Source organism: Castor canadensis, chromosome 5, assembly GCF_047511655.1.
Source record: "Castor canadensis chromosome 5, mCasCan1.hap1v2, whole genome shotgun sequence".
In the NCBI taxonomy this organism is placed as follows: Eukaryota; Metazoa; Chordata; class Mammalia; order Rodentia; family Castoridae; genus Castor; species Castor canadensis.
Window position 1 is genome coordinate 88,003,168 of NC_133390.1, and position 12,678 is coordinate 88,015,845.

The 12,678-nt window shown below is 34.5% G+C and overlaps 1 non-coding gene across 1 annotated transcript; it reads right to left on the minus strand.

Annotated features, from left to right (window-relative positions):
• Nucleotides 1-313: 313 nt before the first annotated feature.
• On the minus strand, nucleotides 314-387 carry Trnat-agu (transfer RNA threonine (anticodon AGU)). The gene has a single exon. It is a non-coding gene; the product is annotated as a tRNA-Thr (tRNA).
• Between the last annotated feature and the right edge of the window lie 12,291 nt (nucleotides 388-12,678).

Consider the following 12,678-nt stretch of genomic DNA (forward strand, 5'->3'; position numbering starts at 1 on the left):
CCTTAACTAGAATATTCCTCTTCACTGCATCCTGCCCTTCCCTATCTTAGTGTTTCAGGTTGTTTTATTTTGTTTTGTTTTTTGTGGTGCTGGGGATCAAAGCCAGGCCCTTGTGCATGCCAGACAAGTGCTGTACCACTGAGCAGCACCCCCAGCCACAATAGTGTGGTTTTATTTTTCCTCCAAATAAAGTTATTTAAAATGCTATCATATGAGATGAGAAAATTTGGTAAAAGTTCTCTACAGTCTCTATTAGATTACAATCAGAAAAGGGAAGAAAACAATAAACTAGTGTCATATTAAATATATTTTTTGGCAGCACTGAGATTTGAACTCAGGGCCTCAAACTTACTAGGCAGGTGCTCTTACCACTTGAGCCATTCTGCCAATGTAGTGTCATATTAAAAATCTAAAATGACTCTAAAATGAAGGGATCACAGATCACGAGTTGTCTTATATTTAAACACCAACACTTCTTGTTCAAGAACATTTAAGAACTGATTTGGATAATGGAGTAAAACAAATATGCAATTTGTTAGACACTGTGGATTTACAAAACCATAGGATTAAGTCCTTGGCCTTCATTCTTAAAGGATTAGTTGGGATCACTCTTAAATTTATTTGAAGGAGGTATTTTCAGAATTAAATAGTTTCGAACAGCCTATACTAAAAGAATTTACCTCAGGTTTAATTAGAACTATCGTCTGTCATTTCTTCCTAATAATTGACTCCAAAATGATATGTATTATCTCATTCTTGAATTCATTATAGAAAACATCTTATATGCACAATCTGTGTATATTTAATTGCATCGTAGTCTATTCAAATTAGGAAATACAAATAATGCATCTGAATAGAGTTTTCACTTTTGGAGGCACAGAGAAATTAGAAAATTAATCTAGACATTGATTAGTGAAAGACACCCTATTGACCTGAAGGACTTTACCTGCTGAGCAGTTTATATACAGTAACTAATTTAGAGACTGTGAATATCTTATTGTTTATTCTCTTTTTCTCATATGGTCAAAAGACCTTTCAAGACAATACAATAACTTTAAGGCATAGACATGGGACCATAATAATCCAGACAAGTGATTAAAAACAAGGAATTCCAAGCTGGACTGGTAGTGCAGGCCTCTGTGTAACCCAGAATTTGGGAGGCTGAGGCAGGAGGATTATAAATTCAAGGCTAGCTTGGCCTCCATAGCAAGACCTTGTCTCAACACAAAAAACAAAGCAAAATCCCAAGTTTTATAGCCTGCAAAGAATGCAAATTTTGCTTAACTTTTATGGGGCCACAAGGAGAATAAGAATCAAAGGAACAAAAGCATTTTTTGTACTCAACTCTTTTATTGCATATTAACTCCTTTTGTAGACATCCCTGGGGGAATATCTGATTGGCAGAAGCAGAATATAACTTTAAAGCAATGGTTCTAGAAGTGTGCTCTGCACACTTTCAGGGGGTCTATGAAGTCAGATTTATTTCTAGGATAATACTAACATGGTACTTGCTTTCTAACTCTGTCACCCTCTTCCCTGCCAGTGTACAAGCGATGGTGGTTAAGATGCTGGTGATTTAAGGCAAGGGCACTCAACAGACTACACCAATAACCATTGTATCCCTCGTTTCCACACGCTTATGCTAAATAAATAAACAGCTTGCTTCATTTAACAAAGTCCTTAGTGAAACAATAAGTCATTAATTTTATTAAGTCAACCCTTGAATACATGTCTATTTTAACCTTCTGTGTGACAAAATGGGAAATACCCACAAAGCACTTGTGAATGCTGAAGTAAGACGGCTTGCTGTGGAAAGCACTGGTGCAGTTATTTGAGTTGCAAGCAGATTTTCTGATGACACTGGGGGTGGTATTCACTGATGCAGTTTGCTTCTTAAATATTGCACAATGAAATGTATCAGTATTTGGAAGATTTGAAGTGAACTGATATTTTCAAAACAGCAAACATATGATACTTCAAAATTACAACTGTGCAAAAGATCCAAAGTACCAAGGAAATCAAGGAAGTTTAATGCTAAAATGGGTAAAAAGTTCATGGATACTGCTCCAAATTCTGTATTGAAACTAACCTTTAAAAAAAACTTACATTTGTCAAACTTGAGCGTAGTACCAAAGAATAATATACATAATTATCTGAAAAGGCTACTAAAATACTCCTCTCTTTTCCAATTACACATTTGTGTGAGGCCAGAGCTTTCTTGGTGTACTTCAAAATAACACAACACACCAGATGGGTTGTGGAAACAGATATGGGATTCAGCTGTCTCCTATTATCACACACCATAGAGATTTGGAAACGATGCAAAATAGTGTTACTTTTCTCATGAAACATAAGCTGTCATTACTAGCAATAACACTAATATTAATTAGTTAATTTTATTCTCATGGGTACTTATTTTTAAAAATATGTATTAGTTATACATATGAGGCTTTATCATTTTAAACAAACTGTTAAATGTCTTAAAAGTTTCTTAGTTTAAGTTTCTAATATTATAAATATTGATAGATGCATATAGACAAAAGTTCTCTGATAGTCTGAATAATTTTAAGAAATGTAAGAGTTCTTTAAGTCTACTCTAAAATAAGAACTACTAGTTTAAGTAAATGTTATAAATATTTAAAAGTAGATTTGATTTTTTAATTGCCAAAATCACCCATTTGGTTTACAACATGGTTTGATATTTGTGTACAGTATGAAATGGCTACACGGAGCTGGTTAACACATGCATTACCTGACATACTGTTTTTCTGTGGTGAGAGAGAACACTCAGTAATTTTCAAGTATCTGAGGCATTGCTATTAACTGTAGCCAGGAGGTTACAGCGGCTTTCTTGAACTTATTCCTCTTCTCTCACTGACATTTTCTGTTATCATTCTTTTTCAAAAGGACAGCTATTTTTCAAAGCATATATCCAAATAAGCAGAATTGGTTTTATGTAGATCATTTGGAATTATCACCCCAACATCCACTGAATACGTAACCTTGACCAGACTGTTTTTCCGTAAGTTTCTCATGGGTTAAATGAGAATAAAATAATAATAATAATAATAATAATAATAATAATAACAATACCTACCTCAGTAGGGTTGTGAGGATTAAGTGAGATAATCGTGTCAAGTACTGGAGCACCTGGCACTGAACAGGTGTTTTTTTCTGTGTTGCCATTGTTTTAAGAACAGTTTCCTCTTTGATTTCATAATAACAAAATGTGAATAAAACTTTATGTATCTTTTGAAGTTTTCAGTTATCTACTAAATGTGTTGGACAACACAAAAATGCAAATGTTTTTCCATTATTGCTTCATGAAATCGTAGGGGAAATATTTTAAAGAAAATTTTGTATTGCCTTTTTATAGAAATGTAGACAAATATATTTTTCCTTGTCTTTGGGGAGGATTATGTTTTCTGAACATTGCCAATGTTCAGTCTTCAAGTTACGAATTTTTTTTGGTACTAGGATTTTGAACTCAGGACTTTGTGCTTGCTAGGCAGGTGCTCTGCACTTGAGCCACACGCCCAGTCCAACACTGGCACCTTTTGAATGAATCAATCCAGAAGAAAGATTAGTACCTATTGACACATTGGTTTACGTTTAAGTGTAATTGAAAGAAAGTGATTAATTTAAGACATTAAATAATCTCTGATACAAGTTAATTAGTAAGGGTTCCAAAATTAATCAAAGAGGAGTGAATTAGCTGGATGCTGGTGGTTCACGCCTATAATCCTAGCTACTATGGAGGTAGAGATCAAGAGGATTGCGATTCACAGCCAGCCCTGGGCAAATAGTTAGCGAGACCCTATCTTGAAAATACCCATCACAAAAAAAGGGCTGGTGGAGTGGCTCAAATGGTAGAGTGCCTACCTAGCTATATGTGAGGCCCTGGGTTCAAACCCCAGTACAACCAAAGGAAAAAGAGGAGGGAATCAACTCTTACTGGGAAGGGACTGTCTCAGGATGTACTATGCAGCCACTTACAGTAATCATTAATCTTCATAGCAAATCTAAGTGGCAGATATGATTAATTCCATTTTTATAGCTGAGGAAACTGAGAACTTTAACATTCCCAAGATGGTGAGAAGAAAGAAAGAACAAAAAATTAAAGTTTTTAGGCTGAGAGAAGAGAACAGAGTGATTTTCAAATATGGCAGATAAAGAATATTACAAAGATGGGATGTAATAATGTTTTTTCTCTATAAAATAAAAGGCTAGGAGAAGGTGTATGTTTTTATGACTTAATAAATTTTTTTTCTCACTTTGTAAAATTTTTCACTTGAAAATATCTTTCTGGGAATCTTTGAATCCAACTGGATATTCAACACTGGTATGCATTCTATTTCCAGACTACAAATTTTGGTGTTACTATGAAATATGTTATAAAACTTTTGGTACCAGCATTATATTTAGCCTATTTAGTTGGCTTAAATGACTACATTAGTTGCTAACAATGAAACTTAATTAATATCAGGTGAAATAGGAGCGGCATCTGGGATCTGTTAGGACTTGATGCTGTATGAGTTTATTTCAACAAGGAAAGGAAAAGCATTTTTAACCACAGCTCTGATTCAGAAACGATTCTGAATTCAGTTGCTCTGCATCATCTTGGCCCTTGGCCATGGATCAATTATTATAAATCATTTTGCCCTCCCAATTTGAAATAAGTACAATGTGTTTTTATCACAGTAACTAAATTTGCATATGCATTGATTTGCATTTGCAAACTTCAAATTCATATTTTTTCCCACATAACATGTCTTCTTGTAAAGGATTACATGTAGAACATTTTGCTGTTAATAGTTATTTAAATTATTTACTGGCTTTTTCCAGTTCTCTGGAAAACACTAAGTGTGTTCTCACAATTTGTCTGGCTTGTCTGGTTTTGGCACAACTGGATTTGGAAAATCATCTTGGAATATGAATCCAAAGCATAGAAATTTGTTAAAGCAGAGTGCTATCCCCAAAGTGCCAAGCAGCCAAATGGTACCAATTTCAACAATGGCACTAGAGTGTTTTCCAGAAATACGGTTTCTGCTTTCAATCGGTGCCTTTTTGTCCAGCATCTTTGGTTGATCTGTTTGTCCCAGAGCAAGACAAAGAGCCAGCAGCACCTGAGGCTTTTGTCTTTTACTTCACTTGACATTTCCACATTTCTTTATTTTACTACCTTACTTGTTAATCAGATACAGTTTTGAAAGAGTAACATTTTATAAAATATATATGTTTTAGAAAGATGATATAGTACAATTTACATTGTTATATAAACTCAAATCCAAAAGATCTAAGACCATACTTAGGTTAAATACTACTCATCATTCATTCCATTCATGTTATTAAGCAGTTGTAAGGTAGTTCCTGGGTTTCATGAGGAAGCTCAAAGATGAATCAGATATAAATCTAATCTCACTTATTAAAATGTTTATTAAAATTACTAAAAATATTATATTAGACAGTTGAGAAGGAGGAGATAGAATAAGAATAACAAAAGCAAATGTGGAAAAACATTTATACTTGGTAGAGTTGGTGTAAAGAGTAAAAGAGTTCTTTATATTACTCTTCTGAGTTTTCTCTATGATAGATATTATTTTAAAATAAAAAGATTTTCAGTGTCTGCTTTGAAAAAAAGCTCACATATCTAAGGAATTGAGAGTTTGTGTTGTATAGCGTCCCACCCAATTATGGGAGCTATACCTCAAGTCTCTTTTTTATCTCTTCACTGTTTCTGAAATTATTATTTTTATTCATGGTGGTACTGGAGTTTGAACTCAGGTCCTTATGCTTTTTAGGCAGTCACTCTACCACTTGAGCCACCCCACCTAGAATCATTCTTTAAATTTAGGGAGCACTCATTAAATATATAAACATTGAGTCCTTATTTTTCCTTTGGAACCCCAAATTTCAGTTTATCTTTGTTCAGATGAGAACATAAAACTGTAGTAAACCACACAGACAATGCACATGAGAAAACATGCAACAGCCAACTTTGTAGCCAGCTGTGTGCAAGCCTCTTCAACTAGAAGGTAGGGATTTGGACAGATCTCTTTTGCCATCTACTCATATTGACAACTTTCCATCCTCACTCTCAAACTGTGAGCATGAGCAAGTTGAAAGTGGGGCTTTTATCTTTTGCATCTTTATATGTATTTGCTGGTGGTGTGAATGAATGAATAAATGTTTTCTGCAAAGACCTTCATGTTACTTTCTCTTACTTTATTTCTCCCACAAAGGCAACATTGATCTTCATGAGGCTGACTTTTCCCAGAGTATAAAATTGGATCAATATGATTTTCTCTGATGGGTTTTTAATTAGAATTGTAATGTGCAAACTATATTTAGGAAATGTTGCACAGGAGTTTGTCCAAGGAAGGCTGATTTGAAATCTGGAGAGTATTAGTGGTCAGCTAACTGTATTTAGCATGCAGTTAAATACTTAATATGCATGATTGTGTCTCTTTAAAATCACAAGCCCTATGCTATGTATATACTTTTAAAATGTCATTTGAATGAAAATGTAAAAGCCATCTAAAAAAGATGAAGGGCCCTTCTGGATTTGGCAAGCCTCTCAGGTTCGATAACACCATTTGGAGTCATCTAAATTCATACTTATTATCACTAAAGTGACCATTGATGCTACCACTGGATCATATACAAATATTCAGATATTTGTTTTCCTCGTCATTCTGAAGGTTATCTCTGGTTGCTCTGAAAATCAGGTGACAACCATTTCCCATGATGCTTTAAGGGCTGTCAAACTGTCCATCAAGCTGTCACCTGACCAATCGTTCCCATGGTTCTTTTAGACTTTCAGTATGATAAATTGAAAAGCACTATTATCTGTCTCTTGTGAAGGGGAACTGTTTGGGCTTTGATAAGATATCACTACTCCCAGGTGAGAGGCGGCTGACAGCACATCAAGGCAAAACAACACATAGAAACACTGAACGGGGGAGCACAGGTTTACAAACATCTGTTGTCATTATTTATTACTTTTCTTTGGGTTTAAGTTTCTGACCCATCTTTAGATAATTCAGCAACAGATATTTTGCTTTCTAGCTTGCAAATAACAATTGCTACTCTTTTCATCTTGGGGAAAGAATCTTCAAATTGAAAATACATCTGTGTACCTTTTTGATTCATGACACACAGACTTTCCACCTTGTTACCAACAAGTTCTGGTTTTTTTGCATGCAAGAAACAGTGTCTGAGAAAAGTGTTTTAAGAAAAATGTCTGAGAAGAAATACATTTTACTGTAAGAAAGAAATTAATTTTGGTTTCTAAGTATGATAAAATTAATTACTTATGTCTGGTAGGTCATTATTAATATATCAATGTCCATGAAATGAGAACTGGCTTGAGAATTGGAATATATTAGTTTAATTTTAGTATTGATAATAAGGTTGACAAGTCTAATATTTCACAAGAAATAAAGTTTGTGACATATTTTCACAGAGCTTTACTTTTTAATTCCTTAAAATTATCCTAATATAAATCTAGTAATATAAATCACACAAGGAGCATAAATGGGGAAAGATATCATTCCTCAATGGAAACCTATTTTAAAGCCAGAGGAGGACTGGAGGCAAAATGTATCTATGTGGGTTTATTTTAATAGAACTACAGAAACAACTTTACCTTTAGGATTTAATTCTTTGGGCTTATATATCCAAATAGGAGTCAAAAGAAACTTAGGTATTAAAATTTGAGTTCTGAATCCTTACTTACATGCAAATATTATTACTCTTCCATGCAAATATTACTCTTCAGGGGTTATTGTCTTTTCTGTGATTTATCTTTTTTCTCTTCTTTTCCTGCTACTCTAAGGACATGTGCTGACAGGTTTTTTGTTTTTTTTAATGTGGCTCTGTGCTCTTAAATGCTATCATTATATGAACAACTGAATGTGTCCTTTGGATATCACTCAGGGAAAATCATCTGTTGTTGTTTATTGTGGATTTTAGTAGAATAAAAGTACTGTAGTTAGTTGCTAACATCACCACCTTGTGTACAAATATTTTTTTGCATGCAGTTTCTTAATGTCGTTAGGCAGTATTGTAATTTCATTACATAGTAATGTAGTACTTCGATTACAGAAAACATTTAAATAATTTTGTAATTCAGAATCTGAAAAAAAAAACCATAGTTTATTTTTAGTCCTTTGTAATTAGTTAACAACCTAACACTCCTCTGCACTCACATAAGAAACAAATGCCCCAGAGACCTTAAGAACTGGGAATCTGTCAATTACTCTGAAACAATGACTCAGGAATTAAAAATAAAATATTGAAAAGAAAGAATTAAGTTTCCCAAAGATCCAGAATAATACCAATGGGACACGCAGCAGTACCTAGAGCATCTGATTGGTCAGTCCTCACTCTTAACAGATTTATCCACTAAGGTATTTTTACCTTGATCAGTAGGCAAAAGTTGGAACTTGAAAGTATGGTTTTGGTCTCTGTCCAAAGATGAGATCCTCTTCAAGTTCTAAATGTCAAACTTCTTTCTTGGGGTTGTTGGTGTGTCGGCTTCTAGGGGCTCCACAGCACGTCTTACACTGGAGATCAGTGAAGTTGACTGTACTCCATTACTTTTCCAAAAAGGAATGCCTTGTCATCTGATGAAGGAGGTAGTGGTTCAGAGGGGAAAAGACCAGAATATCCAACACATTTGACATAGGTCTCAGAGGACGCAAATACACAATTAAATATTCCAGTACTACTATGGAAAAAAGTTTGGATTTTTGTGTTACCTCTTTCATAGTTTCTGTGAGTGAGATTACTTTAAAATTTATTAGTTAGCATTGTAGCAAGACAAGAACTGTTACGAGCTGTCAAAAGTAGCATTCAATTCTTCTTGTACTTCTGGTTTTCCTACTTAAAGAGAAAGTTTGATTATATGGTAAAAACTTAAAAATGTTGCTAAGGATAGCAATTTAAACTGTGTATCGGTTGAGTGTGGGGTGTGCTTGTGTGTGTGTGTGTGTTTTCCTGTCTTTCTGAGAGAAACTTGGATACTTTCAAGTGGAAATTCACTCCACAAGCCTAATAGTTCTTGTGACATTGACTAATGATTAGTTTTCTTCTAGTCTTGATTCCTTAATAGGCTCTTTCACAGTAGATTAAGAAAATCTTGGAAAGGTAGCTTTGACCAAATAAATTTGGGGGTATCTTTATAACAATAATGTTTTTTCTAATAAATCAACTAGGAAAATCACAAAGTAAGGCTAGGTAAGGCTAGGTTTCAGTTTTTCTTTCTTTCTTTCTCTTTCTCTTCTCTTCTTTTCTTTTTTTCCTTGTTGTTATACCAGTGATTGAACTCAGGACCTCACATTTGTGAGGCAAGCACTCTACCACTTGAGACACACCTTAGCCCTTTTTGCTTTTAGCTTGTTTTTTAGATAAGGTCTCTTATTTTTGCCTAGGTTGGCCTTGAACCCCCATCTTTCTATCTCTGCCTTTGATATAGCTGGGTTTACAAGTATCCACCACTATGTTTAACACTCAGTTCTAATTATGAAAAATTCTTGTTAAGTCTTCTAGTTTTGGCTTTACTACTCATATATGGGAGGGGTATTAAAAGGAGATGGATTGTCTTGAGATTATTTCTCATGAGTTCTTTTATTCTATATATGTGTGTATATATATGGATTTATAGAACACTTCATTGTTTCCCAAGCAGAAAAACTATTCCTTCTGTGTCAACTGCAACCCTATAAAGTTGGCAGGGCAAGACAGCCAATGTCATAGATGAGCAAATCAAATATTAGAAAGATAGCCATGAAATGCTTATGATTGTAGTGATGTTAGAAATAGATAAGTCTTGTGATCCTTAGCTCAATATGTGTTCTCCATCTTCACTGTTCTTGTCCTTGGGGAGGAGCACCCACTTTTATAATATAGACATTAGGAATGAAGGCTGTTTTGCTAGAACTTGATCCACTTTTGGTAGAAGGCTATCCGTATAGGATTCTAGACTGGACAGTTAGCCTGACGCCATGCTGTCAACTACAGAAGAAGGAATTTACCACTTACTCCTTATGTTCTCGACTTAGAATCGAAACTAGAGTCGTATGAAAGGATGCTTTGTTTAACTGACAACAAATGAATGTGTGTACACTTACTTACATGCATAGTAAGTGTGTAGGACTTGTGATCTGTAATGATTTATAAGGTATAAAATAATGTTTTTGGAAATATACCTAAAAGGAATAAAAATCCATAAGCACATTCTTATGGATATTATTCCTGGTTTCAGGTTTGAATTCAGGTGTTATTTACTTAATATTAGACAATCATTTGAAGTGTTTGTTGTTTAAAGGGGCCAAATGGGAGAAATAAACTCAGAAAATCTTCAGAATGTCTGGTGGATATTTTCCATTCTTTTGTATCTGTTTATTGCAAGTAATATGGCCATACTGAATAAAACTGTAATGTGCAATTAACATTCATTAAACTAGTCACCTTTCAATTGGTCACTCATATCTAAAATGCTGTAACAGAAGTACAAAATAAAATTAAAGTATTTCGGTAAAAATGATTTTTGAAATTATAAAAATAGATTAAAATAATTTATTTGAAAAAAAATCCCATTTCAATTTCTTAATTTAAACAGGAGAATAAACAAATACTATTCTTGGTAGAAATTGCTTAGCAATTTCTTACTTTTTCCTAAAAGCTTAATATAACTAAACAGGCTTTTCTCAGAGAAAGCACAGCTACCTACCCCCCTGTGGCAAATATTAGAACTCACGTTTGTGTCTGAGACATTAGGAAGTGCCACTTGAATAAAGATGAAGTTGAACAAATCCATCATACTTACAAGAAAGAAGTAAACAATGGAATTTGATCTTAGCCAACTTTATTTCTCTAACTCAAAACCATAACCATAAAGTTTTAACAGAACCAACTTTGTGAATAGAAAGAGGCTGTCTAGTTTCTTTCCATGCTTCCAGTCAAAGAAATGAAGGAAGAAAAATCATTCTTTGCTGTGGGCCTCCTGCGTAAAATTTCTTTTCTTATCATCCCATCTACTCATATCTTTCTGCAGTTTGAATTACCCTCTTTTCCTCAGACTGGTAAGGCAGTGAAAGGATGTTTGTTCTGCTAATTAACTTTATTACCCTGATAACTCCCTGCAGCCTTTGACGAAAACAATTACCGTTACTCCTTTTTTCCCCCAACTGGCAAAAAAAAAAAAAAAAAGGAAAGAAAAAAAAAAGACTATTAATTATAAACGAGGCCCAGGTCCCTGCCATGTTATCCTGCCGTGTTCCCAGGCCCTCGAGCAGGATAGCGTTACACTGTCAGTAGCAATTTAGCTCTCATCTGTCTCTGCTAATTATTGTCACATTCATCAAATTCATCAACAAAAGTGCTCTCAGAAGGATTGCATATTTGCAGTTAATACAGCATAAACTGGTATTACCCATCACCACATTTGTGATGATGAGAGGGACACAACTTATTCATCCCTAATTAGAGCAAGCTGGGTAATTAATTATGCATTCCGCCTTATTACTTCTGAGTTCCCAGATATTGTTTGTCTAAAAAGGGGGAGAAAGCAGGAGAGAGAAGCCTGAAAATGCAAAAAAAAAAAAAAAAAAAAGGGTGATGTGTTTTGTCACATGTGCTATGCCATAATTCCCACCTGACAAACTAGCTGAATCAGTGGAAAATTGCGAGTTGTCAGCAGCAGAATAAACTACTGTAATAGCTGATTAATGTACAGCACCTGTGACAGGTGCTGTACGGGACTGTAAACTTGGTTTGATTAACAGTCACTGGACGAATAAATATTAGTGACAGTCAGCAGAGAGCAAGTTTGCTTGTTTTCTTCCTGTTAACAAATCGTACGCATTAAAGTTATTGATATTTCTGTCTGAGACACTCTATTTTTTTGTAGTTATCTGGCAACACTGGCAGTGAGTTTTAATGGATGGTGTTTGTTTCTGTTCTGTTATTTTATTTCAGAACTAAAATTGTATTTTGACAAGATGACCTGTAGGGGTTTAAATCCACCAGGTGTGGAAGAAAAGACTTAAAAAAAATAGGATTCACACTTGGCTTAATTTATGCTCACCTGCTAGTAATCTGTGTGTGTGTACACAGATATACACATCGGTGCATATACTTATTATATACATTTAGATATATGTACAATAACTATTAGGGAATGTTCATGCTAAAAAGCCTAGATACAAAGTTACATTGTGTGATGTTCACTTCTTTTTTAAATTTCTAATTGATTATGTTTCTTCTCTGAGTTGGAGATTTTCCCTGAAAATATTGGCAGTGTGAGTTTTTCCATCCCCAGTCTCAGCCTGGAATTGTAGGGCCATTTTCCCAAGGCTGCCAGCTCTATTACCTCTGCTGAATTGGCCAGTTGCAAACAGCTTGGCCAGCAGGTGCTTAACCTGTTGGAGCTGACTGATTACTAACCACAAGTCAAGTTGTACTTGGAGACAAGCAAAGGGTAAATGATGAAAGGAAACTTTTAAAATTTTTTGTAGTAAAAGAAGACATTTGCCTTCACTGTGGTAGTTGTGAATTTTTGGATATGTATAGAAAGGTTAAGATTGGGATTCTAAAGACCTGATTTCAAGCCTCCGGTTCTACTAACTAGGTATGAGTTTGAGTAAATTATTTAAATTGATCCTTTGGGTTCTC